Raw genomic sequence first — 14975 nt, forward strand, 5'->3', positions numbered from 1 at the left:
AATCATGCCATGTATGGTTATTTTGTACTAATCTTATGTTTTAATGCAACCAATGATTAATGAGTATGTGTTAAACAAATTTTTTTTTTTTCTTTCATAGAATGAGTACCCAAGAGGAAACACAATCTGAAAATAGGAAGAATAAGGGAAAATCTTCTCAAGTACCATCTTTTAAGGCTCATTGGAATGCAAAATCAAATGAAATCTTTATTAAGCTTTGTGTTGAGCAAGTGAAGGTCGGACACAGACCTGGTACACACTTAGATAGGGTTGGGTAGGAAAATGTCATAACTACGTTTAAAACTATGACTGGAAAAGCATACCAACGAATACAAATGAAAAACCATTAGGATGTGTTGAAAAAAGATTGGCTTTTGTGGAACAATCTGTTAAGGGGTGAGACAGGCTTAGGCCATAATACATTGACTGGAGCTATATCTGCATCTGATGAGCGGTGGACCAAGAAATTGGAGGTATTTAAATTGCTTAATGTACATATTCTGTTTGTTTTTGTTGTTTAAACACACCAAACTTTGATACTTGTAAATGCTAAATTTTTTCTTTGTAATTGTTGCAGAGGTATCCTGATGCTACTAAATTCCGGCGTATGCCGTTGCAATTTAGTGAAGACTTAGACATATTATTCTCATACGCAGTTGCTACAGGAGAATGGGCATACACTCCTAGTTTAGGGGTTACGCCTGACACTGATGACAATGTGGAGGAATTTCATACCCTACATGATGCCGAATATGATGATGATGATTTGGAGGTGGTTCATCCCTCTAAGTTAAACAAAAAACGTTCATCAAACACTGGTGGTTCATCAACCAAAAGCAAGACAAAGAAGAAATTTACTGGTGCAGCTCTAATTAACAAGACACTTGATCGTATAGTCAATGTGGTTGAGTCATCTTCAGCAACTTCAACACAGATCTCATCAAGATATCCTTCAATTGCAGAATGTTTGGCAAAGTTGGAAAACATCCCTGGTGTGTCCTCGGATGATGAGCTGTATGTATGGGCCGCCCGATTGTTCTTACGCGACAAGCGTCGTGAGTGCTTCATGACTCTTCCTACGGATGAAGTTCGGCTTAGGTTTATAAAGTTGGAGATTGAGATGGAGAAGACCACCACATGTTATCGTGGCTAATTGTGGATTGCCCAGTTGTTCTTAAGACTTTTATTATTAATTGTGGACTGTTCTATTGGACTTTTTATTTTAGTAATTGTGGACTGTTGTAATATTTTCCTAATTTTTCCTTTTATTAATATTGACTATATTTTTGAATTTTAATTGTGGACTCACTATTTCGAATTTTATTAATATTATGTTGGACTTTGTTAGTTAAATGGTTGAATGGTTGGTGGGTAGGTGACATTTTTTCAGTTGAATGGTAGGTGAATGGTTGACTTGTTGATTGTTAGTTGAATATGAATGATAGGTGAATATGAATGGTAGGTGAATGGTGAAGATTATATATATGTATATGTAGGTGAATGGTTTACTCAATTCATTTTTGTGCTTTACATTTTTTTTCCTTTACATTTGAATCTCTCTAGGTATAACTTTGTTGAAGTTTAAGGTATAATTTTCTTGCTTTACATTTTAATCTTTCACCTATTTCATTTTTTTATTTACATATTTCTTTATATGAATGATGGTTTTCTTTAATTGGAATAAATGGATGACAGGTTGCCTTATATTTCAATAGATAGGAACACATCTTTAATACTTCATTCATGAGCTAGAATTGGATATGCATATAACAATGCTGCGTGCTTGAATTGCATTTGTGTTATGCTTGAATTTCATGAATTGAAACAGATAGACTGACAGTTACGAATTGAAACAATTAAATAGGGTCTGAAACTGCTCCAAGTAGTTACACCACTGTGGCATACTGATATGTTTTCTTACTGATTACGTCTCCATGTTGAAATGGCGGGTGCATATGACCCACCCAACTCATGAGAGAGAATAGATATTGAATATGTTTGCCATACTCAACGATTGCAAATGGTTGGTGCATATGACCCACCGAACTCATGAGTGAAACAAAGAGCCGCTCAATGACATTTGGATTTTTTTAGAAAATATATATTCATTTTCCTAACTTATTGAATAGTTTACAATCTGGACCTTTAGTGTTTAAAATAGTTTACAATCTGGATAGTTTAAAATAGAAACAAGGTTGTTCTTAATAGAAACACTATCAAATAACTTTACTTTTATCCCTTAGTAACTTTTATTTGTTCACATTGTTTTGAATCTTCCTGTGCATATAGTGGGTTTGATTTAATAATTTAAATTGCCAATTCTGAATTTATATTAACTCTTTATGTCACCCTATTTTTTTTTTAATTGAATGGTAACTGAACCTTTTAAATGAGTAGGTATTTTAAAGATGAGTAACAGTGATGAAGACCAATGGAATGATGACCATGATGATGAAGCTACTGACGATGAAGGCAGCAAACCCAACAAAATAATAATATGCTCTTAGCTACGGCGGCTACAGTTGCAGCGACATATGTAACAAATTATTTGATAAAAAAACCATGTAGGACATCTTGTTTAACAGGAGGGATGTGGATGGTAGAATTACAAGAAGGGAATCAGACAAGAATATTTAAAAATTTTCGAATGGAAAGAGAGGTATTTTATCAATTGTGTAATTTGTTACAAACAAATTATGGCCTTCAAACTGGACGACAAGTCTCGGTTCAAGAGCAAGTTGCAATATTTTTGTTTATTGTTGGCGGTGATATTCGAAACAGAAATGTCCAAGAAAGATTTCAACATTCCGGCGAGACTATTTCAAAATATTTCAAGAAGGTGTTAAAGGCTATTATAATGATGTCCATCGATTAGGTAAGACCTCAACCAACTAATGGTGTGCATCCATATATCCGACGCAACCGCAAATATTATCCTCATTTCAAGGTAAATAATTAACTACAAGCGCAACTTGGGTGTTACATATAATTAATGTTGGTAGGATATTTCTACTAATCTGTGGCTAATTTTTTTTTTTTTTTTTCATTATTATGTAATAGGATTGCATTGGAGCAATTGACGAAACATACATCAAAGCATATATATCTCCAGATAAGCAAGCTTGTCTAATAGGTGGAAAGGGATATGCGACTCAAAACATAATGGCCGCATGTGACTTTGATATGTGTTTCACATTTTGCTTACCAGGATGGGAAGGAAGTGCACACGATACTCAGATCTTCTTAGATGCAATTAGGAATCCTAGTTTTAATTTTCCAAAACCACAAGGAAGTAACTGTTTTATATTTGATTGCTACAATAGATGCACCACACTCACATCTTCATATTTATTTTTATATTTATAATTGGTTACTTAAATTTCATTTTGGAATTTTAAAATAGATGAGTTTTACTTGGTGGATGCTGGTTATCCAAACATGAAAGGATATCTTACACCTTACAAATGAGAGAGATACCATCTAGCTCAATTTGAACATGGTCAACCCCCCCAAAATGCACAAGAAAAATTCAACCAAGCACATTCATCACTTAGAAGTGTAATAGAAAGAACGTTCGGGGTTTGGAAAGCAAGATGGCCGATGATAAAGGATATCCCACCTAACTACAAGTGGCCGACCCAAGTCAAACTTGTTTGTGCAACAATGGCAATTCATAATTTCATCCGACGAAGTAAGCTCTGCGATATTGCATTTGACTCTTATGATAGATTCACGGATTATGTGCCTAATGAAGAGGAAGGATCTTCGTCTCAACAAGCGCGCCATGGAAATGATGTTGCATGTGATGTCAACGAGATGGAAGTGAGGAGACATAATATTTGTATGTCAATTTGCAGACGAAATTAGGAGCTCTATAAATATCTATGAAGTTTTATTTTTCTTGCCTTAATAGTAATTTATTGTATTTTTATTGCAATGACATTTTTTGTTTTCTTGTCAACTCAATATTATTACAAAAAAATTAAATAAAAAAAAAATAAAAATTTGAGGTAATGAAATGTACCAAACTAGGTACTAATTAATCAACTTCCATTAATGAAATAACTTTTTCAAAATTTAAAGAGAAGAAAATTACAAAAATTACAAATTTCCTGTTCATAAGGGCAAAATTGACATTTACACAGGAAAAAGCTATTTTACAGCTTATTTACCAAACACTACTCTGTTGCTTAAATCTATAATCCCACAGCTACACCAAACAGGTTAGCAGCTTATACTCACAGCTATAAGTTATAATCTGTTAAGCTATAATTTATAATCACTTTCCCACAGCTCTACCAAACAGGGCCATTAACATTTGTATATGGATATAACATGAAGATTACAATTGAAAAGTATTCATTTCTACTTAATATTGCCCAATTTTTTTGCCCCAATGCGAACTTTCACACATGTCACCATGATCATGGTGTTTTTATCTATATTCTAGAATTCATGTGAAAATTCATATTCGTATATTTTATATGAATATTCACATCATGTAGTTGACAATACAATAATAAAAATTCATTTTCAAATTAATGTGAATATAATGACAGTCAACATCCTGATGCATGAGAACTATCAAAACATAACGACAATCAGCATTAAGGCCAAGTTTGGCATCTACTAAATAATACAAAAAGTCAAAAAGTCACTATCCTATTTAAGTCACATCATCTTATTTAAATCACATCACTTCTCTAACACATCACATCAAACCCAACCCATACCCAAACCCAACCCATATAAGTCAATAAGTCAAAAAGTGTATTTTTTTAGAACATCCCAAACCAACCGAAATATCAACATTAATGGGGGCAGGAAAAATTAAGGGTGTTTTGGTCTTCGTACCTTAAATAGGACCTAATAAAATAGTCAAAAAATTATAAATTATATGAAATAAAACTCTTGGAAAAGAGATTTATCAAAAAAAAAAAGCTCCTCTTTTTTTTTTCTTCCTACTGAACCTCCTTATATATTGAAAAAATAAATAAATAGAAAGTGGAGAGTGACCCTTGCTTTTTTCCTTTCTATTCTTTCCTTTTCTTTATAAAAATATTATATTATATTATATTTTATTATTTTATTTTTAATATATTATAAAAATATTGTAAAATTATATTTAAAATGTATTATTTGTAATAATTTATGTATAAAAAAAATCAAAATACATAAAATCACATAAAATTATAAATAATACAAATTAATAAACTAATAAAATATATGTTAGCGAATTAAATGTGTAACGTTATGGCTCGGATCAGGTAATTGGATTTCTACCCTCTACAATACCATTCTATAAAATTCATGAATGTTCTAACGCTCCATCTATTTTGATAAAAAATATTTTTTTTTAAAATAATTTTATAAAATTATTTCTTTATATTTAGTTGTAACTTTAAAAATAATATGTTACCAATGGTGTTACTGTGGTGGTTGTGACGACAACGATAATGGGGTGGTGAAGTCGGGGCCTTTGTTTTGTGACCACACTACCAACTTGAAATATTTCAAATATGTCAATTTTGGTAACACTTCATATGTTTGTCATTTAAAAAAATAGATTTTATTAATCACAAAAGAATGTTTTACATTTTGTTTTCTGACTAATTTTTTTATTAGTTATAGACATCACTTAAAAAATAATAATTAATTGAATATATATAAAAAAAAATTATAATTACCACCCCCATCTTGCTCCATCTCTGTCCTTGGTGGTATGGAAAACGAAGGACCCATTTGGTTTGAATTTTAAAAAGATTTTTGAGAGCTAAAAATTAAAAACTCATTTATTAATCTTTATTTTTAAATTTATCTCTATTTCTAAAATTATTCAATTAAGTGATGTCTACAACTAATTATTATTTTTTAAGTGATGTCTATAACTAATTTCAAATTAAAAATTTATTATTATTTTTAAGTGATGTCTATATGTTATTTTTTAACTAATTTCTTATATTTAGCGTTATGTAATTTTTAACCTTATGTTGGTAATTGGTATACTGTGAATATGAAATTCTCAAAAGATATGATAATTATTCAAATGAAAGGCCTATTTTGGGAATAAGATTAAAAGCCAACTTATTAATTTTTTAAATTTTTTGAGTCATATTAACTCTTTATTTTTTGACATATTTTTTAAAAAAAAATTAAAAAATTAGTTTTTAATTAATTTCGGAAAATAGGCCAAAGGCTGCCAATTCAACACAATGACAGTGGCCCGCCATGTCTATAACTTAAGCCGAACGTTTAGAAGAGGCAGGTTAGATGCTCTGACGTTTGGCCATTCAACCCCCGTCCTTCCTTTCTCCTCGGGCAGTCCCTTACTTCGCCTCATCTCTATCTCCGAAAACCTCCATTTTCGGTAGGCCCCACCCTTCCTCTTTCCCTCCAGCAGCCGCTCACTGCTCTACCCCTCCCTCCCTCTCTTCCTCCTTTTTTCTTTTTTCTTCTCCAATAAGTATACAATAGCTACACCTATAGATATAGAAAAAGTAGAATCAAGAAAGAGAAAGAGAGTTCAAACAGTTGATTTTTGAGAAAATTAGAAGATAACCCATCAAAGAATTTAGACATAAACATAGAATTTATTCACTGTCACATATGTGGTAATAAGAGCTACAAATCTTGTTTAAAATAAAAAGAAAAACAATAAAATTGAGAGAGAGGACTAAAGGCAAGCAAAATAATATTGAGGACAAATTGGGCAATTGTTGAAAGAGGCACTTCGAAGATTGAATTTGCTATATTTTTCTTTAGGAATGTTTCTGAATTTAAGGTGGAGGGAGGGAGAGCTTTGCTGGGATTTTTTTGTATTTTTCGTTTGAAATTGGAAGGGTGGAGCAGGTGGCACCAGTGGAAGTGGAAGGGAAGATGAGGGGTAGAGGAATGGTAAGTTTGTAATTTTAGAGATTTATTAGGGCGTTTTGGTCTTAAAAAAATGTCGTACTCATACTAACTCTTAACAAATGCGCGTGCATTACACATGCGGTTACTTTTGACAAAAATTATAACTATGCATTTTAGTTCATGAAATACATAAAAGTTAAGGGTGTGTTTGGTAACGTTTACGTTTTCAATTTATATTTATAAAAATTTTATAAATTGATTTTTGCTTATTTTTAGAAAAACATAAACTACAAATGCATTTGGTGATTGACAAAATGTTTAAAAAAATTTAAAAATATAAAAAAGAGTGAGAAATGACAAGTGGTGGCAAATGGCGGCTGAAGACGGTGGTGGAAAGTGGTGACGGTAGGTAGTGGGTGGTGGTGGGTGGGTAGGTGACGGTGGTGGGTGGTAGGTGGTAGGTGGTAGCGAATAGGTGGTGGTGGGTGGGTGGGTGGGTGACGGTGGTGGGTAGTGGTGATGGTGGGTGGTGGTGGCAGGTGGGTGGCAGATGGCAGGTGGTGATGGTGGTGGTTGTGGCGGGTGGTGGTAGCAGGTAGGTGGCGGGTGGCGAATGTTGATGAGTAGTGGCGGTTGGTGGTGACAGGTAGGTGGCGGGTGGCGAATGTTGATGGGTAGTGGCGGGTGGGTAGTGATGGTGGGTGACGGTGGCGGGTGGTAGGTGGTAGCGAGTGAGTGGTGGTAGCGGGTGGTGGGTGGCGGATGGCGGTTGGTGGCGGGTAGGTGGCGGGTGGTGGTGGGTGACGGTGGCGGGTAGTAGGTGGTAGCGAGTGTGTGGTGGTGGTGGTGGGTGGTGGGTAATGGTGGCAAGTGGGTTGCGGGTGGGTGGTGGGTGATGGTGGGGGGGTGCGTAGGTGGCAGGTGGCTGGTGGTGGTGGGTGGCTGGTGGTGGCAGGTGGGTGGTGAGAGGTGGTGGCAAGTAAGTGGCGGGCTGTGGATGGTAGTGGCAGGTGGTGGGTGGTGGCGGTTGGATGGCAGATGGGTGGTGGTGGTGAGTGGTGGTGGCAGGTGGTGGTGAAAGGTGAGTGGTGGGTGGTGGTGGCGGAAGACGGTGGTGGAAAATGGTGGCGGATGTGACTAGTGGCGGGTGGTAAAAAAAAAAACTCAAAACGAAAACACATTTTTTGTGTTTTCATTTTTTGGCCAAATTTATAAACTAAGATTATTGATTTATAAATAAAAAATTTTACCAAATAAGTTTTATTTGAATTTTTAAAATTTTTATAAATATAAACATAAAACTAAAAACGTAAGTGTTACCAAACAACACCTAAGTGATTATTTTCAGATAATAGTGGGGCAATCCACACAGGCCAAACTACATGAAAGTAAAATGAAGTTCCCCTTTTTTCTTTTTTTCTTTAATGCTTTCCCACGTCCTTTTCCCTTCACTTATATTTTCCATATTTTTCTTTAACTATTTGTGTGAAAATTTGTAATTTGATTATAATATTTTTTATTATATTAATTTATATAAAATTATACATTTTATAGCTAATATTATCAAATTTTATAATAAAATTACTTATTTTTATAATAAAATGCATATGATATATACTGTTAAAAGAGTACACATCATAAAATTTTTCTTTTTTTTTTTTAGTTAGAAAAGTAATTAAAGAAAAGTAACAAGAAATTGACGTGGAGGTAAAAGGAGATTGGAAAGCATAAAGAAAAAATAAAAAATGAGAGAGGAGTCGAAAAGTTGAAACTTGAAAGGACAAACATGAGAGCATGCTTTGGCTCAAATAAAAAATTAAAAAAAGGTTGCACTGTCTCCAATTTTTTTATCCGATTGGACAGTCTAGCCGATTTATTGGGTCAGTTTTTGGAGCTCGCTTCTATATTTCAAATAGTTTATATTTTATATTTCCTCAAATATATTATTATTGTAAAAAATTAAATCAATTAGGTGACGTTTGGTAACACATACGTTTTCAGTTTATATTTATAAAAATTTTAAAAATTCAAATAAAACTTGTTTGGTAAATTTTTTATTTATAAATCAATGGTCTCAGTTTATAAATTCGACAAAAAACTGTAAACTCAAAAAATAAGTTTACGTATTGAATTTTCAGTTTTTTTTTTTTACCACCCAACACTAGCCACCACCCGCCATCATTTTCCACCACAGTCAACCCCCACCACCACTCACCACCCACCTGCCACCCACTCGCCAGCACCACCTACCCCCGCCACCACCACCACCACCACCCACCCACCCGGCAACCACCCACCCTTCGCCACCACCCACCCACCCGCCACCACCTACCACCACCCACCTGCCACCACCACTCACTACCCGCCACCCCCACCCACTTGCCACCCCCCGCCACTGCCACCCACCCCCCGCCACCGCCACCGCCACCTCCACCTCCACCACCCACAACCCACTTGCCACCCACCCACCACCCGCCTGCAACAACCAGCCACCTGCTACCCACCCGCCACCACCACCCGCTACCACCACCACCACCACAATCACCCACCACCCACCTGCCACCACCACCCACCACCCGTCATTGTCACCCACTCACCCACCGCCACCACCCACCACCACTCGCCATCTACCACCCACCTGCCACCACCATCCACCCACCCGTAACTACTTTCCACCACTATCTTCCGCCGCCACCCGCCACTTGCCACTTGCCACCACTTTCCACCACCGTCTTCTGCCATTATCACCCACCACCTACCACCATTTTCTACCACCGTCTTCCGCCGCCACCATTCGTCACCACCCATCACACGCCACTCGCCACCACTTGCCATTTCTCACTCTTTTTTATATTTTTAAAGTTTTTCAAACATTTTATCTAAACCAAACACGTTTGTAATTTATGTTTTTCTAAAAATAAACAAAAATCAGTTTATAAATTTTTTGTAAATATAAACTGAAAACGTAAACGTTATCGAACAGACCCTTAGATAACGAAAAATATATGTTCAAATCAATTTTGTCTTAATCATTTATTTTTTCACCATTAATTTTTTTTTTATGTATATAAAACTAATCTAAACATGTAATTTTAGTTATTTGATAAACTTAATTTTTTATAAAGTTTATGCACTCGATTAATTTTAAAATATAAATAATTTAAATTATTCAAACGAAATTAAAAAAATGAGTTTCCTGGCCAAACAAACATTTCTAATCTGATAAAGGCTACAGGGAAATCAATCCCAAAAAAAAAAAAAAAAAAAAAAAAAAATGAGCATTCAACGTCCGTCTTCTAAACATTTGGCTTACCAACTAAGTTACAGCATGGTGGGCCCAGTGTATTCTGTTGACTTGGCACCCTTTCATCTTTCATCGGTGTGCGGCACCACGTACAAGTGACTTTGTGACGCAATAATATTTAACTTATTTGATTTGGATTTTTAAAATTCATTTTTTAAAAAATTAAAAATTTTATTTTTCGTATTTTTTTTATTTTTTCTGAATTTTTTAAATATTCTAAGTAATTTTTAATTTTTAGATACACCTAACATAAATACACTTAAAAATTATAATATTTGTGAAAAAAAATATTTAGAAAATTCACTAAATATCAAAAATATATTAAAAAATATATTTAGAAAATTTATTACATTTTTTGTATTCTTATTAAAAACTATATCACCACTGATATACTTACACCCCTCGTATGTTTGTAATTTTTTTTTTTTTCAGTTCCCACATGTATGTAGTTCCCCACGAAGTAATGCTATTATACAAAAAATTCATATTGTATATAATTTTTATATTTAATGATACAATTTATTATGGATTTATATTTCAAAACAAATAATGGTATTATCACACATTCTTGTTAAGTGTTTTGACTGAATCTTATGTAAAAATAAAATTTTCATACAGAAAATTGTTCCTATATCTAGGCTTTTCCAACTCTTGTAGGTTTGTTTAGTTGGATTTTCAGAATTAATTTTGAAAGTTTTTTTTTGAAAACAATTGACCAATGGAGATTTACCAATAAATTCCAAATGTTAAACTTATGAACCAATTGGTATCATTTTTTTTTTAATAAACCGTTTAGTCCTTGGATATTTTGAGGGATCTTAATGCCCTCATTTAGATGTTATTAGATGCATCTCTTTATGAGGGTATGTCACATGACATACACAATATGTCATGTGACACATACAATGGGTGCCACACATCAACAAAGTACACCAAGGCTCTTTATGAGGGTGTGTCACGTGACACACACAATATGTCATGTGACATGCACAATGGGTGTCACACATTAACAAAGTACAATAAGGCTCTTTATACTTTTTACCTTGGAGTGTCACGTGACACACACAATGGGTGTCACACATCAACAAAGTACACTAAGGCTCTTTATGCTTTTTGCCTTGGAATGATGTATGTCATGTGACACACACAATGGGTGTCACACATCAACAAAATACACTAAGGCTCTTTATGCTTTTTGCCTTGGAATGATGTATGTCACGTGACACACACACGGAAGGGTATAATTGACCACTCAATGTTACCAAACAAAGGAAATAGGATCAACTGGTAAGATATTTTCCCCACTAATAGGACTAATCAGAACAATAGAAATAACCTTAGGACCAATCGATAAAACTGTTTGTGAGATAAGATTTATTGGTAAATATCCCATTTAAGGGAAAACCTATTTGATTTTATATTTTGAAAATAATTTTAAAAAATTTAAAAATTCAAAGCTTGTTTAGTTTTGAATTTTCAAACTACTCTTTTGAATTTTTTATTTTCCATGTTTTGTTGCTTTTGATTTTTTTTTTTCATATGTTTGTCAAATTTATATTTTTACTTTTTAAGTATACCTAATGTAAATGTACTTTTTAGATATACGTTGACATCTTTTGGAAAGTGATTTATAAGCTAATTTATTAATTTTTTGACTTATGTGAGTCACAAAATCTTTACTTTTTGCACGTCTTTTTGAAATAGACAAATTATACTAATGGTCTCTATAGTTTAAGACTTGTGTCACTTTGGTTCCTGACTTTTAAATTGTGGCAGATTTAACTCTAAATTTTGAATCTTGTTCCAAATAAGGACAATTGAAGATAATATTACTCAATTTCAAGAGCAAAGTCATCAATTTGATAAAATATAAACAAATTTGAAAAAAATAAATATCAAAAAAATATTTTTGAATTTTTAAAAATTATTTTTAACCACCAAAGATAAAATTATGTAAAATTTATAAATCTTTTACACATTTATTTTTTTTTACTAAATTAATTTTTATTATGTGTTTGGATGATGATCATGTAATGGATGATTATTTTTATTTTCATTAAATTAGTTTCTATTTTTTCAAAACTCAAATATGGCGACAATTTTAATATCATTATTAAATCAATCCATTAAATCAAAAAATCCAAAACTTAAAATATTTTATATATTAAATATATTGATTACACATTAAAAGCCTAACAACTACACAATATATGATCATCATCCAAACACATAATAAAAATTAATTTGGTAAAATAAGTAAATAAATAAATGCGTAAAAAATTTATCAATTTTATAGAATTTTATCTTTAGTGGATAGAAATAATTTTTAAAAATTTGAAAATATTTTTTGGCATTTATTTTTGTCAAATTAGTTTACATTTTATCAAATTGACAACTTTGCCTTTGAAATTGAGCAATGATATCTTCAATTGTCCTTATTTGGAAAAAAAATTCAAAATTCAAGATCAAATGTGTCACAATTGAAAAATCAAAGACCAAAGTTATACGAGTTCCAAACTATAAGGACTGTTAGTGTAATTGCCCTTTCGAAATATACAAAAAGTAAGCTTATTTATCACTTTCAAAGTAGGTCTTAATACAGATAGGAAACCTTATGGTACACATCCATATGCACCCTACAACAATTGCCGTAACTTTATTACAAAATTTGATAACATCAATAACAAAATTACAAATTAGTATAACAAAATATCCAAAACTTTGTGGTTCATATAACAAAAGTTTGTGACTTAGTTACGACATTTTTTGTTACTTTAATTTGTAATGAGATTACTCATTTTGTAATTAATATTAAGAAATTTTGTGATTAAGTTAGGCCAATTTGTGGTAGGGAGGATTTCCCATTTATATTAGTTCAAAATAAAAATTTATTTTTTTTAAATTTTTATATGAATTTGTAAATAACTTATTTACAAAATTTCATTTTAAAATATTCAATTAACTTGAAAATATGATGTACCACATACTATATCATAGATATCGGTTCAATTAATATAATTTTCATAATAAAGATAAATTTGATTGGATATAACTTTGGGAATAAAAATAAATTTAAAATAGATTTGAAATAGTTTAGGAATAGATATAAATTTGAAATTTATTTGAATAATTTTAGGAATAGAGATAAATTTAAAATAATTTTAAAAATAGAGATAAATAAATGAGTTTTTAATTTTTGTAAAATGTTATTGTAGAGGGTAGAAATCCAAATCCAACCTGATCGGAGTGGCTCGCTAACATACATTTTACTAATAAAACACATGTGCAATGTATGGAATGTGAAAAAATTAATAAAATATATTTATATAAAATAATATAAATAGTTAGATTTTTATATGTAAATTATGAAAATAAAAAAATATTAAAAAGTAAAATTTAAGTTTCATAATTTTATCACAATTTATGTATCAATTGTTAATTTATCACAACTTCAATCATGTAACTTTTAACCTCTTTGCTAGAGTTTTAAATTTGGGCGAGTTAAATCCAAACAACTTGAATCAAGCCTATAAATTTTTAAAGATTGGGTAACATAATTTTAATTCGGTGAGAACTTGTAAAATTTAAAAATTCGAATAAATTTGAATAGATTTGGCCAGAGACACCACATAACCTGGGCAATCAAAAAAAAATTATATATATAAATATATAAAATTATTTGCTAATTTATTTTTTTAATGATAAATAAGATTAATTAAAATTTTAATATTAATGAACAAAAGCAAATACACATTTTAGAAAGGGATCATCGAATAAGTTGATATTTAAAAAAAATTACATTTTATAATGTCATAAAATACTTTAAATATGATTGTTCAAAAATTATTTTTAATTTGAAAATTACAATAGAAAATTTAAATATAAACAAATTAAATTTTTTACAAAATAAAAGTATCTGGGTAAAAAAATTTTAAAAAAAAAGTAAGAAGAAAATTTAAAATAATATTCTCATTTGATTTGAAAATAATTCTAGATAACTATTAAATTATCACATATAATCCTCATTTTTTTAAATACAAAAAGATATTTCATGAACCATCACTTTTTTAGAAAAATAATATTTTTTTCTATTTATTTTTGCAAAAGTCACTTTTTAGCAATTTGAGCCAAAAAATTTTCGTTTTTTATTTTAAATTGTTTAATTGGCAATTGAGATTTTTTAAAAAAATAACAAGGTCTACCATGTTTCACAAGTGCTAAAAAAGTCTAGATGAACAATAAGGAAAATGTTTGAGACCTATAAAAAGGAAAAAAAAAAAAAAAACTCACTATTGTATCCACAATGATGTGGTATCATATGTGTCAACTCTTGATTTGATATACACTCAATGACATGAGACTCAACTCCCTTGCTATATTATTGTGGGTGAAAGTATGAGTTTGTAGTATTGCTGGAACAATAAATTATCATGTGTAACTTCCATTTTCTTTTTTCATTATATAAAAAAAAAAATCACCAACTATCACTTTTAATAGAAAAAAAATGATTATTTCTATTTAATTTTAGCAAAAGTCACTTCTTAACTATTTAAGCAAAAAATATTTATTTTTTATTTTAATTTGTTTCATTGACAATTGAGATAAAAAAAATAATAAAAAAAAAAAGAATCCATCATGTTTGGCAATTATTTAAAAAGTCATTCTTTTTTTTTAAATGCTTTTGTCTTTTGTTAAAAAAAAATATTTGTATTTAAAAAATTTATTGTTTAACTCCTTGTAGTTTAGAAAGATATAAAAAAAAATTAAATTTAAAACTAAAAATGACAAAAAAATAAAACTATAAACTTTTAATAGGGAT

At 31.2% G+C, this 14975-nt stretch overlaps 1 long non-coding RNA gene across 1 annotated transcript; it reads left to right on the forward strand.

Annotated features, from left to right (window-relative positions):
* Window positions 1–1524: 1524 nt before the first annotated feature.
* On the forward strand, window positions 1525–3951 carry LOC114302587 (uncharacterized). Its single transcript, XR_003643463.2, has 3 exons — window positions 1525–1586; window positions 2398–2947; window positions 3061–3951. It is a non-coding gene; the product is annotated as an uncharacterized LOC114302587 (long non-coding RNA).
* The last annotated feature ends 11024 nt before the right edge of the window (window positions 3952–14975 follow it).

This window comes from Camellia sinensis, chromosome 2, assembly GCF_055761805.1.
Source record: "Camellia sinensis isolate YWXY chromosome 2, ASM5576180v1, whole genome shotgun sequence".
In the NCBI taxonomy this organism is placed as follows: domain Eukaryota; kingdom Viridiplantae; phylum Streptophyta; class Magnoliopsida; order Ericales; family Theaceae; genus Camellia; species Camellia sinensis.